Here is a 13,705-nt window from a genome sequence, read left to right on the forward strand (position 1 = left end):
TGCATGAGAGCTTTCCATTCCTTGCCGTATCTGCTATTGCCCTGCTTCTTCCACCACATATCACAAACCTGGCTAAAAGGCAAATTGACCCTGGCTGGGAGTGGGACAGCAGTCTCCCTGATGTTCTCCCTGTTCTTCTTCCTGATCTCAAAAGTGTCATTTTTGGAGTGTAAGGAGGAAGGGACCCTCTGCGGCCTAAAAAGGACTTTCAGTTCCACATACTACAGAGATGGTGATCTTGTTATTGGAGGATTTTTTCCTTTAGTTCTCCATAAATTGAACAAAATTCCAGTTTGGAAAAGGTTTTGGTTGAACCCTCAAAACAATACTAAGGAGTATGAGTAAGTACTTATTGCCTTATATTTTAACTAATAGTTTCAATTATCAAAGATTAACTTTTTCTGTATAACCTGCAATTTATCTTTAGAAATAAGAAAAGAAAAAGCCATGTATCAATTAAGCATAATCCAACAAGAATATTCCCTTAGTGGAAAATCAACAATAAGTGTCTTATTTTGCACATCACTACATCAGTTTTCTGTAATGATGGATATATATTCCTCATAATTAATCCTTTACAATCATTTGTGGATCTATACTTTTTTCACAGTTCTGAGGTTTTTGCACTTATGTTATTTTTACAATATTGCTGTTAAAGTATAAATTGTTAATTGTAATAATACATTTACGTAAAGCAATAGATATTTATATATACATAGCTTTAAACAATCATCATACTATATTTGTTCCTACAAATTTTATACTGATTCTATGAAATCATATTGCTACATGTTCAACAGCAAAAGAGTATTCAATACATTCATATGAAATAGTTCAACCATTCCCTAATCAGTGGGCCATACTTTCAAGTCCATATTTTTGTCACTTCAAAAAGAAGTACTTCATTTCATACAGGTCCTATTTCTCTATTTTCAACACTTTGAAAGATCATTTACTCAAGAGATCATCAAAATTCAGTCAATTGTTCACCATAAATACAAATTGCTTTCCAGAATTTCAAAGTTTATTACTACCTCTATCACCAATACATTAGTGTGACTGTTACCCAACATTTTAATACATATTTCTCTCTTTAGTAGTTAATCTTATCATTATGATATATGTGAGGTCAAGATTCAGATTGAGTTTTATTTTCATTATTGTAATTATTAGCCAGTTGGAGCATTTTTACACATAGGTAGGGATAGGTTAGATTCCTTGTATTGATAGTTGTATTTAAAACCTTTAAAAATTTATAAATTGTAAATAGGCAGTAGTACGTACAAACATGGAAAAATTACTTATATATCTTAGAAGTAAGAATATTAGAAGTAGAAGTATAATAAATAGAGTTTTATTCATGAACATTTTGGTCATGAATTCTTGTCCAGTTCTTAACCCTGGAAAAAAACTTCTTCCTTGTGCCTCTCTTTCTTTAAGATACTATTGGTTTTTGTTTCTACGTTATGTAAGATTTGAAGATTATAATGAGATATGTTTTCAGGTGAGGGACCTCATATCTACAAGGTGATGAACATTTTCCCCAACATTTTTTTTTATTCTCTGTATGCTTGGTCTCCATTTTTTTAAATTTAAGAATGGATTTTCTAAAAAGTTTGGCAAACTAGAGAAATTGGTAATTTTGGAGATGAGCTGGTAACTGGTAGAGAACTGTTTTATATTCTAAATATGATAGTAAATTTGAATGAGAGTCGGAGAGAATCTCTAGTACAGTACCTAATGTCTTCAAGCCAGAAACAGGTAAGATGGGAAAAACCATTATAGCTGGGTTATAGCTCCCTTCCACTGCAGGTGGCTGCTCAAACACTATTATCAAGTCCTGGCATTAATGTTTGCCATAGAAGAGATCAACAGGAACTCCAATCTGTTACCCAACATTACTCTGGGATTCCACATCTACAATGCCTATGCCAATGATGAGAGGACCTTGGAGAGTTCCCTCATGTGGCTCTCAGGCCAGGGACAGACCATTCCAAATTACAGCTGTGAGAAGGGAAAGTCCGTGGTGGTCATTGGAGGAGCCACTTCTGATTTAACTGTCTCCATGGGAAGCCTACTGGAGCTCTATAAGTTCCCACAGGTAAGAAATTATAAGTTCAATTTATCCTATTCTAGTTGAGGACAGAGGCAAATTTTTGAAGATTTACCAATTTATTTTCGGCTTCCAAAGAGTTTTGGCAAATTCTAGGGGAAAATTTATCTTTCAAGTACCCCTCAAAGAAGAAATAGAAAACAAAGAGTTTGAGGAAATCAGACTTGTTCCCTTCATCATGTCTTGTAGCAAGTGGCATGTTTTGCCCTACCAAGATTTGAAATTAGGCAATTGAATGCTGGTAATATATATTAAATATTTCCAAATCCCTGGATTCAGTGGTACGGAAACAAGTAAAAAAAAAACATACCATTGCACCTAGAGCAATTATTATGAAGGAGAGGACACCTGGCTTAAGCCCTGAATAATAAGAAGTATTATACCAGATAGAAATGAAGGAGTTAATTCTACAGAGAGGGAGGATGAAAAAATAGGTTCAGAGGTGGAATGGTGGAGCGATGAAATTTTTTCTTACCATGAACTCATTAAACTGAAAAAGGCTCCTGTTTCGTTCCTATTTAGATCAGCTATGGTCTCTTTGATCCACTCCTAAGTGACCCACTTCAGTTTCCTTCTGTTTATCAGATGGCCCCCACAGACACCTATCTTGTACGTGGCATGGTCCTATTAATGCTGCATTTCAAATGGAACTGGGTGGGTCTAGTTGCCTCAGATGATTCAAGAAGTGAAAAATTCCTGAGAGATCTTCAAGAAGAAATGACCAGAAATGATGTCTGTGTGGCCTTTACAGAAAAGATCATCTCTGGTCAGAAAGGGGATATTGGCGTTTATAACTACTTTATAATGAACATATTAATGTCAACAGCCAAGGTGATTGTCATTTATGGAAATACAAATTCACTCTTGAGCTGGATGTTTACCAAGATTCCTTATGTCATTGTAACAAGAGTGTGGATCACCAGCAGTCACTGGGATATTGCCAAAAAACCCAGTTACATCTATTTCAATAATTTCCATGGAGCTCTGATATTTTCAGACCAGACAAGCAAGATTCCTGGATTCAAACATTTTCTGAAAACCATTCACCCTGCCAAATATCCAGAGGATACCTTTCTTAAAAAATTCTGGGAAATAGCATTTGAGTGTACATATGAACAGAGAGAGGGAGATGAAGGGCTCTGTTCAGCAAATGCTTCTTTGGACACACTACGTTTGAGCTATTTAGACATTAGTATGTCTGACCAGAGTTACACTGTCTACACTGCTGTGTATGCTGTGGCCTGGGCCCTTCATAAAATGTTCTCGGTGAGATCAGAAAAGGAATCAAATATATTGGGTTTTCATCCATGGAAGGTAAGGTTGCCCCCTACCTAAGCACTAATGCTTAAATCTCTTATTGTAGGAATGCCATATAAAGAAAAGATATAAGGGATTAGGAAATCAAATTCCCACTTTTTTCAGTGAGTGTCCTCTGCACAACAAACTGAGAATGTCACCTCATTTCTAGTCATTTCAGAATTGAGATCATTTCAGATCTTGTGGCAGATTGCAGGAGTGAGAATCCATTTAAAGTGGTACCTGAAGGTTTTTGATGAAGAGGGTGTCAGGGAAGGGTAAGACCATCAGCATTGCAAAGTCCTGCCTCCACCATGGGCTAAGTGAGAACCAGGCATCTCTCCCTACCCTGGCAGTCTTAGTACTCCACTACAACACAGTACAATGGACAGAGCTTTGTTCTAAAGCCAGAGAAACTGGATTCAAATCCTGACTCTAGAACATATTTCTTGAATTTCCTAAGTTTAATCTGTAAATTTTAAAAAAATTGAATTAAATAGCCATAGAAGTCATTTCCAGCTTTAGATCTAATTTCTTTCTTTTTTTTGCAAGACAATGAGAATAAAAGTGACATATCCAAGGTCCCAGTAAGAAAATGCCAAGTGTCTGAAGTCAGATTTAAATTCAAGTCCTCCACACTCCAGGGGAGTGCTCTACCTTATTTGCTACCTAGTTGATCCTTTTTATGTAAATATTAACGTGGGATTTTGAATCTCAGTAAAAGAATTTATATATCATCATTTCTAAAATATTAGCTTCTTATAATTGGAATTTCTCTTATCTTTGCCTTCAGTCTCCAGTACAAGCAGCATACTTCCATGATGTGGGAGCCATTTGATAGGTGCTTGTTGAATGAAAAAGCATCTAAACTATTAGATTTTATTAATCCTGCCTCCAACTCATCACTTACAGAGCTGCCAATCAGTCAAGAAATATGCATTTAGAATGGTTCTAAGTGAAAAGATGTTACACAATAGGATATAAACACAGAGATTTTTTTAAAATTTCTCTACATGATCTGACACTGAAAGAAGACAACATAAATATGTGTGTAAATGCATCTATAGATATAGTTGTATATAGTTATATGTATATATATATGTTTATTATGAATATATAAATAATAAAGATAAAATTTAGAGAGATACAGGAACACAGTGCTTATATAAGTATATAAAATAAATTTAATATATATAACACAATAATATAAATCCTAATAATTACAAGATTTTGGGGAAAGGAAGATCAACAAGATCATAATAAAGAATATCTGAATATGTCCCTCTTTTGGTCTAAAGGTGACACACTCTTGGTCAGAAATTATAATCAGCCCACTATAACCTCTAAGAGAAAATGAAAAAAAAAATGCTCAGGTTAGAATTAAAAGTCCTGCATTGTCTGATTCCACTTGTACACACTCATTTCACCCTTTGACTCAACATATTATGTTTCACTATAAAACCTTACTGAGTGTACTACGAGTTAGAATTACATTACCAAACAACAAACTTTTGCCCAGTCACTTAAACCTAAGACATACTGCAACCTCACCTCTGACTCTAGTTCCCTTATGGACCCCAATGCTTGCTGCCACTTAAGAAATCCTTTTTGAATTCCCTCATCTATAAACCACATTGATTAAAAATAATACTCAGCATACTGGATTGCATATAGTAGGTGCTGTATAAATATTTAAGCTTTCCCTTCCAATTTAATAATATTTCCTTTTCCTTGAATCACACAATAGTTATTCTTCAAGTACAATGAAATATCATCCAAAGAAACATAGCTTCCTTGAAGGTACATGCTTATTTTTTTTTTCATATCAGACCTTAAGCACTCAATATTGGGATATGAAAATAGTTGGCATGGAATAAATCATTACAGCTCTATGGATAAGCTCTGTTGCACCCCACCTACAATAAACCACTATTGCAAGCTTCATTTTCCTGTCTTCTTTCCAACTCCACCCTCATTAAATAGAGAATAGACATTTCTGGCCTTTTCCACAGGCTTAAAAATTTTTACTTCAGTCTTGATATTTGGCTAAAACTCTAGCCAGATGAGAACTTTTTGGATCTTGGTTCTGTTATCCAATTTATTAGCAATCCATCCCAATTCCATGACACTTGAAAAATCATAGGATTCAACTATCTTTGCTTATTAAAAAATATTGGGGGAAATAATAGAAAGTATAGATTCTACCAAATGTCTCTGAGTGAATCATTATTTTCTTCATTTTTAGCTCCATGACCTTTCTGAAAGAACATCCATTTCAACAACAGTGCTGGAAAGCAGGTGGTCTTGATACAAAAGAATAAGTCTATGGCAAAATATGATATTCTCAACTATGTGACCTTTCACAATGATACTGAAGTCCTGGTAGAAAGTGGGAGAGTTTATTCCTCAGGCTACAGATGGTGAAGAATTCACCATCCAAAGAGAACAGTAGTATGGGGCACAAGGCATAGAAAGGTGAAGAATAATTAAAATGTTAGCTTTGGGAAACATATAAATATAAAATATAGACCATCAAAATATTCACTGGCTTCTTAAAAGAGGCAAATGCCACAAAAACAGTTTGGAGAAAACAGCTTACAAATCAAGTTTTCATACATAATGCAATCCAGAAAGGGCAAAAAGAAAAAAAAAAAAAAAAAAGCATGTGTTTCTTTGGATGAAAAGCCCAAGAAATACTGAGATTTCCCAATTGCATACCTACGACAGTAGGAAAAGCATCTGATCCATGGATTCCAAAGGAGAAAAAGTGGGAACATTCAAAACCTTCCTATGAGATCTCATGATTTTTGACTACTTCCTGCTAAACCCAGTAAAGTTGCGATGAAGTTGCAGTGTCTTGATGAACATCTCAGCTCTAAATACAGTAGACGTCTAATATAATAATCTAGATTTTTCTCATGCTTAGCTTGAGACCCAGTTATTGGGAAAACATTTTCCAATTTTTATCATAAATTTCAAACATGATATCATACAGACATAAATTTGTCAAACATTTATGAACTAATTTCTCCGCTGGAGGATTACTTTCCTTATCTGGGCATTGACACAATTAAAGAACAAAATACACAGGGACAAATGGAATTTGACAAATCTAAAAATTTATATAGTGAAACAAACCACAATATCTGATCAAGTCAGTATAAACAAATTAATCACTTTCAGGTTTTCTAGTGATAAGGGTATACTATTCTAGGAATGTAAATTGTGCTAAAATTGAACAGCCATTAGGGCTGAAGAAGAAATTGATCTTCTTTTTATAAAACAATCCCTTTCTCCCTCAAAAATACAATATACAAGATACAATAATCTTGTATTCATTCAAATAGAACTTAATGACTTGGTAAATATTTGGGGAGAATCAAAGAGAACATCAATATCCTTCACAAGTGGCTCCTTCTTGTTGACATTTGACTAAAATTTATGGGTTCAAATATAATTGTGCTGAACACATGATTATTTCAATCTGCAGATAGGGTCCCTGTCCAACTTCACTTTCCCTCATAACCCTCTTTATTCTAAAGATAAAATTCAGTTATCTAGAAAGATGCAGGCAACCAAACAGATTATGTATTTATACTATCTGTTAATATATAGGGCAGTATGGAAAGATGAAGAAATAACTGACTTTTTCACAGGATTTCCTGCAGTGTAGGGCTTCGACTCCAAAATGTGTCTAGAGCTATTGATTCTCCTGGCTTCTTCCTTTTCTACAAAAGCTTAGTTTTTACTTGGCTCCTGAAAGTTATTGAAATACTAAGATTATTCAATCCCTCCACATTCAGACCCTCAGAATCTTTACTTCAGAAAAAAAAATGACTGCTTTTTATATAAATTATTTTGTTTATTAACAAGTCTATCAAACAATAGCTTTAAATATTTCTTAGAAATGGATAAGTACTTTCACACTCAGTTCTGACAGTCAAATGCATAATGCTCTTACTTAATAAAAGTGACCATTTTTAAGTTGGAGGAATAATCACTGAAGCACTACCTTTACACTCTACATACACACTCACACATACAGAGAGAGAGAGAGAGAGAGAGAGAGAGAGAGAGAGAGAAACACAAGTTTTAATATTTGTTTTTCTGAGGAAATTCATGAGAGTTTATTCAGAGAAAAAGTCTGTACTTTCCAACTTCTGATACTTTTAAGTGATTTAGAAAAAGACTCCATTAACTTTTTAAATACTTCTGCAATACACTGTACTAAATACTATTAGCAAAAGCCTCTTTTGGTAATAAGTTCTGCTATTTCCCACCCCAGGAAATTTTTAAATTCTTGTATAGTGAGAAAATCTGCAATTTCAGCCTCGAATATTGTTATTCTTCATACATTCATGGTTTCCCCAATGCTTTGAGACACTATGGAATATGCCACATCAGGGTCTTTTCTCCTCAACATCTCATGAATACTACTATTGTTTTATTTCTTTCATAGTATCTATCTATCTCTTCCTCTGCAATTCACGTTTCCTTTTGTCACATTAGGGACTTTTCCAGTGGGTTCCATTTTCTCAATATGGGGACAAAATATTTAGGCTACAGCTTCATTGCTTGACTTTCCAAATGTTTAGCCTGGATTCGTTTTTGTCAGTACTTACTGGTTTCATCTCTGCTGTTTTAGGCAGTGTCCAAAATCTTCTCTAGCACAATTCAAAACTGTTGATTATGCAGTGTTCAGATTTCTCCAAAGTTCAAATCTCAAAACCATAGTTACCAGAAAAGCCACAGGTTTGTCTGTACTGATTTTTGCTGCTTTTTCTATGCTGTTCAGATCTATCTGCTTCAATTCTTTATCTCTTTGTTAACAAGGAGTGATGCAACCCATCAGCAAGATTTAGTTGTTATTTTGTTGTTTTTATTGTATACTTCTAACTTTAATTGTAAACTTTTTTCAATCAAATCAAGAGGATTCTTGAATTTTCTTCCCTTTTCTCCTCACAAAGTTTTGTCTTATTATCTGAGATTGTTGGTATTCTCCCAGAAAAGTTACTTCTGGATAATATGCAACTTGCTCATATGTAATCCGCATTTTGAAACCATTAAGGTTTTTCTGATTTAATTCTATCTGTTATTTCTTGATCTGCATACAGGTTACTCAAGGGACAGGAAAGGTTATTTGGTACTTTCACCTCTTTAAGGACTACACATATTTGTTATGGGTAACCCAATCCATGTATAGTTAATGAAGCAGGCAGAAAAGATTATATGTTTGTTTTCTGGAGCCCCCTTCCATTTTCCACAGTCAAGGGAATATTGACAATGTCATCCCTCATTCCTCTGCATATATGAAAAGCAGCTGACTCTTCTTTATTCCCTTCTTATAGAAACCTAGCTTGAAAATCTTGAATATAAACTTTCCAGGGATATGAAAAGAGTGCAATGGCTCAGTAATCTGAACATCTCTTAGCTTTATAATGCTTTGGAATAAACAAATAACTGATTTTTCCAATCCAGTCACCACTGTCAGGTTTTCCAAATTGGCTGGCATTGGAGTGCAACACTTAAAAACAGTGCTATTTTTTAAAGATTTTTAAACAGCTCAGCTAAAATTCCATTTCTTCTACCAGTCTTCTCAATGACAATGCTTCCTAAGGAACACTTCATTTCATTATCTAGGATATGTCCCTCTTGAAACAAACCCACCACTACTGCAATTATTGGTGATATGAAAGCCTTCATTGGATAGTTAAATTCTGTATTCTTTCCAGTTCTTCTGATTATGTCATGTTTCTATTAAATCACTAAGATTTTGTCTTTTATAATATTTATATTTGCATAAAATTTTCCCTGATATCTCGAATTTTCTGGAAGACATCTCCTATCTTTCCCATTCTACTGTTTTATTTCTTTGTATTGCTTAAAAACATGTCAGCTATTTGTTCTGATCCTAATATTGAGTAGGATGTAAGTAGGAAGAAATATCACTTCTTAAATGTTTAGAAATCTGTGTTGTTTTTGCAAAAAATAAAAAATAAACTGAATTAGTCTTTGGCAGAAAGACTATTTTACGAATGTAAAATAGCATTGGTAGACTTTATCAAACTGTCAAATAGTGTATATATTGCTACAAACATTAGGTAACAAATTGTGCTAAATAATGATCAATACTGCTTCAAAAGCCTTGGGATATTTTCCTGTGTAGCCTCCTCAGTCAAGATGCAGTAGTTGTGGTCCTGGATTCCAGAAGAAATCCCAAGAGGGAAAGGCTGTCTGCTGTTATGACTGTGTTCCCTGCGCAGACAGGCACTTCTCCAACCAGACAGGTGAGTCTGTGAGAATACTTTTGTTCTCCTTCACTAAACACAGATGCAGGATGACCAAATAAAGCTAACTATCCCAGGTGACAACCAAGCAATGGAAACTTGTTAATCCAGAGACCAAGAAAAGGCTAGATGAACAATAAGAAAGATCAAAGAGACTGAAAGCCCAATATGATCGATATCAGGAGTGTTTGTGGGTTTGAGGCACACCAAAACATGAATTTCTTGCCTAGGATTTCTGTAATTCATTGGTAGAAATACATATTTAAAATGTTTTTCCCATTGATGTAGGACTTAAGAGTTTTCTGCAACTATTTTTCATCAAGACAGCCATTACAAAATGCAAATATTGATTTACTAGTTGTAGAGAAATATGAAGTGACCATTCATGGCAGCACAGCTAAGGAAGAGATGTGGAACACTAGCCAGGGTACTGAACTGCCATCCATCATAATTTTCAGTTCACCTCAGCTGTCTCCCCTGACTGTTCCTCATTTGATGTGCAATGGCTGCCAAGAAGGCACAAATTTACCTAATCCAAAATGAACTGTCATTCGGAACATTTCTTGGAATCTGCTTCTCACTAACTTCTTTAAGCCCCTACTTTTACTTATTTAATACAAATCTATGATTTTGGAGAAGATGCAAATATGATTTGAAGATGCATAAACAGAAAAGGCTTTGCAAGCAAGGTGAAATAAGGCAAATTACTGCTAAAATGAAGTAAAGGAAAATAATGTATGTTGAGGAAATAATTTAACCCTGAGCACTACCTCCAGGCATAAGACCTCTGGGAAGAAAGATCTTGCAGTCATCTTTGATCATTAAGAGAAAGTGGGAGCATAGTCTTTCCTCAGCAGATCAGTGAAAATCATAACTTATGTGGACTTGTTCTACCTCTCACCAATATACGTCAGACATTTTCCTCTTTGCCTGATATAGAAGGAGCAAAGCAGGGAAATGCCAAAGACACAGCAGGAAGAAATTTTTTTCTCCTAGAACTAAAATATACCTTTATCTCCTCCATTGTTCTTTTAGTAAAAAAAACATCTCATTAGAACATCTTCTTTATGAAGAGAAGTATGGCCTTATATTTATAAGTTCATGGGCTCTGACAATCATTGTACTTCAAAATTGGAAGGTCCTAAGCAATCATAAGCTCCACCATGTCAGATACTCAAAAAGTAATCATCCAGCATCTTCATGAAGATGCCTAAGGATCTCAGGGCATTTCTAGATCACTCACATTACAAAAAATTTACCCTGACACGGAACCTAAATTGTCTCTTCTCAATTCCCAGAGTGCTTTAGAGTTTGTCTTTTAGCATCAAACAAAGCAAGCCCATTCCCTCCTCTAGCTATAAGTACTTTCTTTGAATAAAAACATCCCATCAGTTGCCAGGTTCATTCAGAAGCTTCTCTTCTCCAGGCAAATCATCCTCAGTAACTTCCATTCATATTCTTAGAGCAATCTGAGTTGATGTCCCTAAAAACAACCTGAGGATCATGTGGAGAAAGTGTAGAAGAAAATGTCACTAAGTAGCTTAATACACACGTCATTGATATCCAAAACATCAACAGGAAAGGGAAACACATCAAGATCTTAAAAGGTTGTAAGGAAGTTATCTTCACACACATTGCAGAAAGAATAATATTTTCACTACAATGGAGTCATTTTCCTCTGAAGGAAAAAACCATAAAGAACAGAGAGCTCTAAGCTGAGGAAATGAACCATTAAAAAGATTATGGTCCAATTCCAGGAAATGAACTCAGCAATAACTTGATTTCTTTGCTTTTTGACAAATAGCGGCCACATTTATTGTTATTGTTGTTGTTATTACTAAGAATAATACCTCATATTTTACAAGAATTCTGACAATAAAAAAGCTATATTTAATGTAGCAGCTGTTTGTGAAATAGTTCAGAAGGCTTGTACAGAGCCTGCAGTCAGGAAGATTCATTTTCCAAGTTCAAATCTAGCCTCAGAAATTTACTAACCATGTGATTCTAGGAAAATCATTTAACCCAGTTGACCTTAGCTTCCTCATCAAAAAAAAATGGGCTGGCAGAGAAAAGGCCAAATACCAATTTCTTTGCCAAGAAATACCTCAAATGGGAATATGAAGAACCACATAAATCAAAATTGTTGAAATGTATATAGTACTTAAGATTTGCCAAACTCTTTCCATTTATTAAAACATGTGATCTTCATAAAACTCCATGAGATTGGCACAATTATTATTCCCATTTTCCAGGTAGGGAAATTTAAGTAGCGAGAAGAAAATTGACTAAATCAACATCATAAAGTCACAGAACTATCTGAAGCAAAAATCATACTCAGACCTTCCAAGTCCTCTGTCCATAACAACCAGATTCTGGAATCAATTTGAGCAATTTGAATATTTTTAAACTATTTTTGTTCCTCTGATAGGAAAATTTTTCTGAAAATAAAATATTAACACTTTGTTTCTTCTCTTTAGATACAAATCAATGTATGAAATGCCCTGGTGATCAATATCCCAATAAGGAAAGGAATCATTGCCTCCCCAAAGTAGTGACCTTCCTGGCCTATGAAGAGACCCCTGGGGATGGCTTTGGCTTCTCAGCTGCTTGCTTGTCTCTCCTCACAGCTCTGGTTCTCTGGGTCTTTGTGAAGCAAAAACACGCCCTATAGTCAGAGCCAATAACCAGGATCTCAGCTACATCCTCCTCATCTCCCTTTTCTTCTGCTTCCTCTGCTCTCTGTTCTTCATTGGCCAGCCAACTGCAATGAATTGTCTCCTTCGACAAGCAACATTTGCAGTCATGTTCACGGTGGCGGTCTCCTCAGTTTTGGCCAAAACCATCATTGTGGTTCTGGCCTTCAGAGCCACCAGACCGGCAGCAGGAACAGGAAATGGATGGGAACCAGAGCACCCATTTCTGTTGTTCTCCTTTGCACTTTGATTCAGGTTCTGCTCTGTGCAATCTGGCTGCTGCTCTCTCCCCATTCCCAGAAGCAGACATACACTTTGACCATGAGCACAATATCCTGGGATGCAATGAGGGCTCTCTCATTGCTTTTATTTGTCCTGGGCTACATGGGAGTCTTGGCCCTGGGGAGCTTCATTGTGGCTTTTCTAGCCAGAAATCTCCCTGACACTTTCAATGAAGCCAAGTTCATCACCTTCAGCATGCTGGTGTTCTGTAGTGTCTGGGTCTCCTTCCTCCCCACATACCACAGCACAAAAGGGAAGATGATGGTGGCTGTGGAGATCTTCTGCATCTTAAGCTCCAGCACGGGATTACTAGGCTGTATCTTCATCCCCAAATGCTATGTGATCCTTCTGCAGCCCCACAGGAACACCAAGAAAACTTTAAAAGATAATTCCAATTCCTGAGTCAAGAATCATTCTGAAATGTTTTGTGTGTCTTTCACTCATAGTATGATATTGAAAACAATTAACACAAATTAATTTAGCTTCAAAATTCCCAATGAAATTCTCATGAAATCTTCATTTACTAAATAAGAGCTCCTTGCCTATTCCAAAAGCAGCTGGGGCAACACTTTCAAGCTCTCAGTCTTACTGAGAAGTCAGGAGATTGTGACAACCTGTGTTGTAGTTGAAGCAGAGTGATACCAAGTGGCAAAGAGTCATACAATAGTAAGTTGTTTATGTGGTCCCCATGCCCAGTATTTTTTTCCTTATACAAGGGTATTAGGGTATATAAAGCTGAGAGAATTTGGAATAAACAGACTCCATCCACATGACCATCAACATGAGTCTCACTTCATCACTTCTCCATTAAGACCAAGGACTTGGGCTGGTACTGAGATCTTCCAGAGAGTTAGTCTGATCACAATATAATATAATCAAAATTATCTATTTTGTGATCAATAATGATCTCTAATTATTCTTTGGTCACAAATTCCTTTCTCCTTCACAGATCTGAGAGATAAACTATCCTATGTTCTTCTAATTTGTTTATAATATTATTCTTTACATCTACATCATGAACATTTATCAACCTT

The 13,705-nt window shown here is 35.5% G+C and overlaps 1 pseudogene; it reads left to right on the plus strand.

The window, feature by feature from the left end:
* The first annotated feature begins 201 nt into the window (after nt 1-201).
* Nucleotides 202-13,073, plus strand: LOC116422144 (annotated as a pseudogene).
* The last annotated feature ends 632 nt before the right edge of the window (nt 13,074-13,705 follow it).

Source organism: Sarcophilus harrisii, chromosome 3 (assembly GCF_902635505.1).
Source record: "Sarcophilus harrisii chromosome 3, mSarHar1.11, whole genome shotgun sequence".
Classification (NCBI taxonomy): Eukaryota; Metazoa; Chordata; class Mammalia; order Dasyuromorphia; family Dasyuridae; genus Sarcophilus; species Sarcophilus harrisii.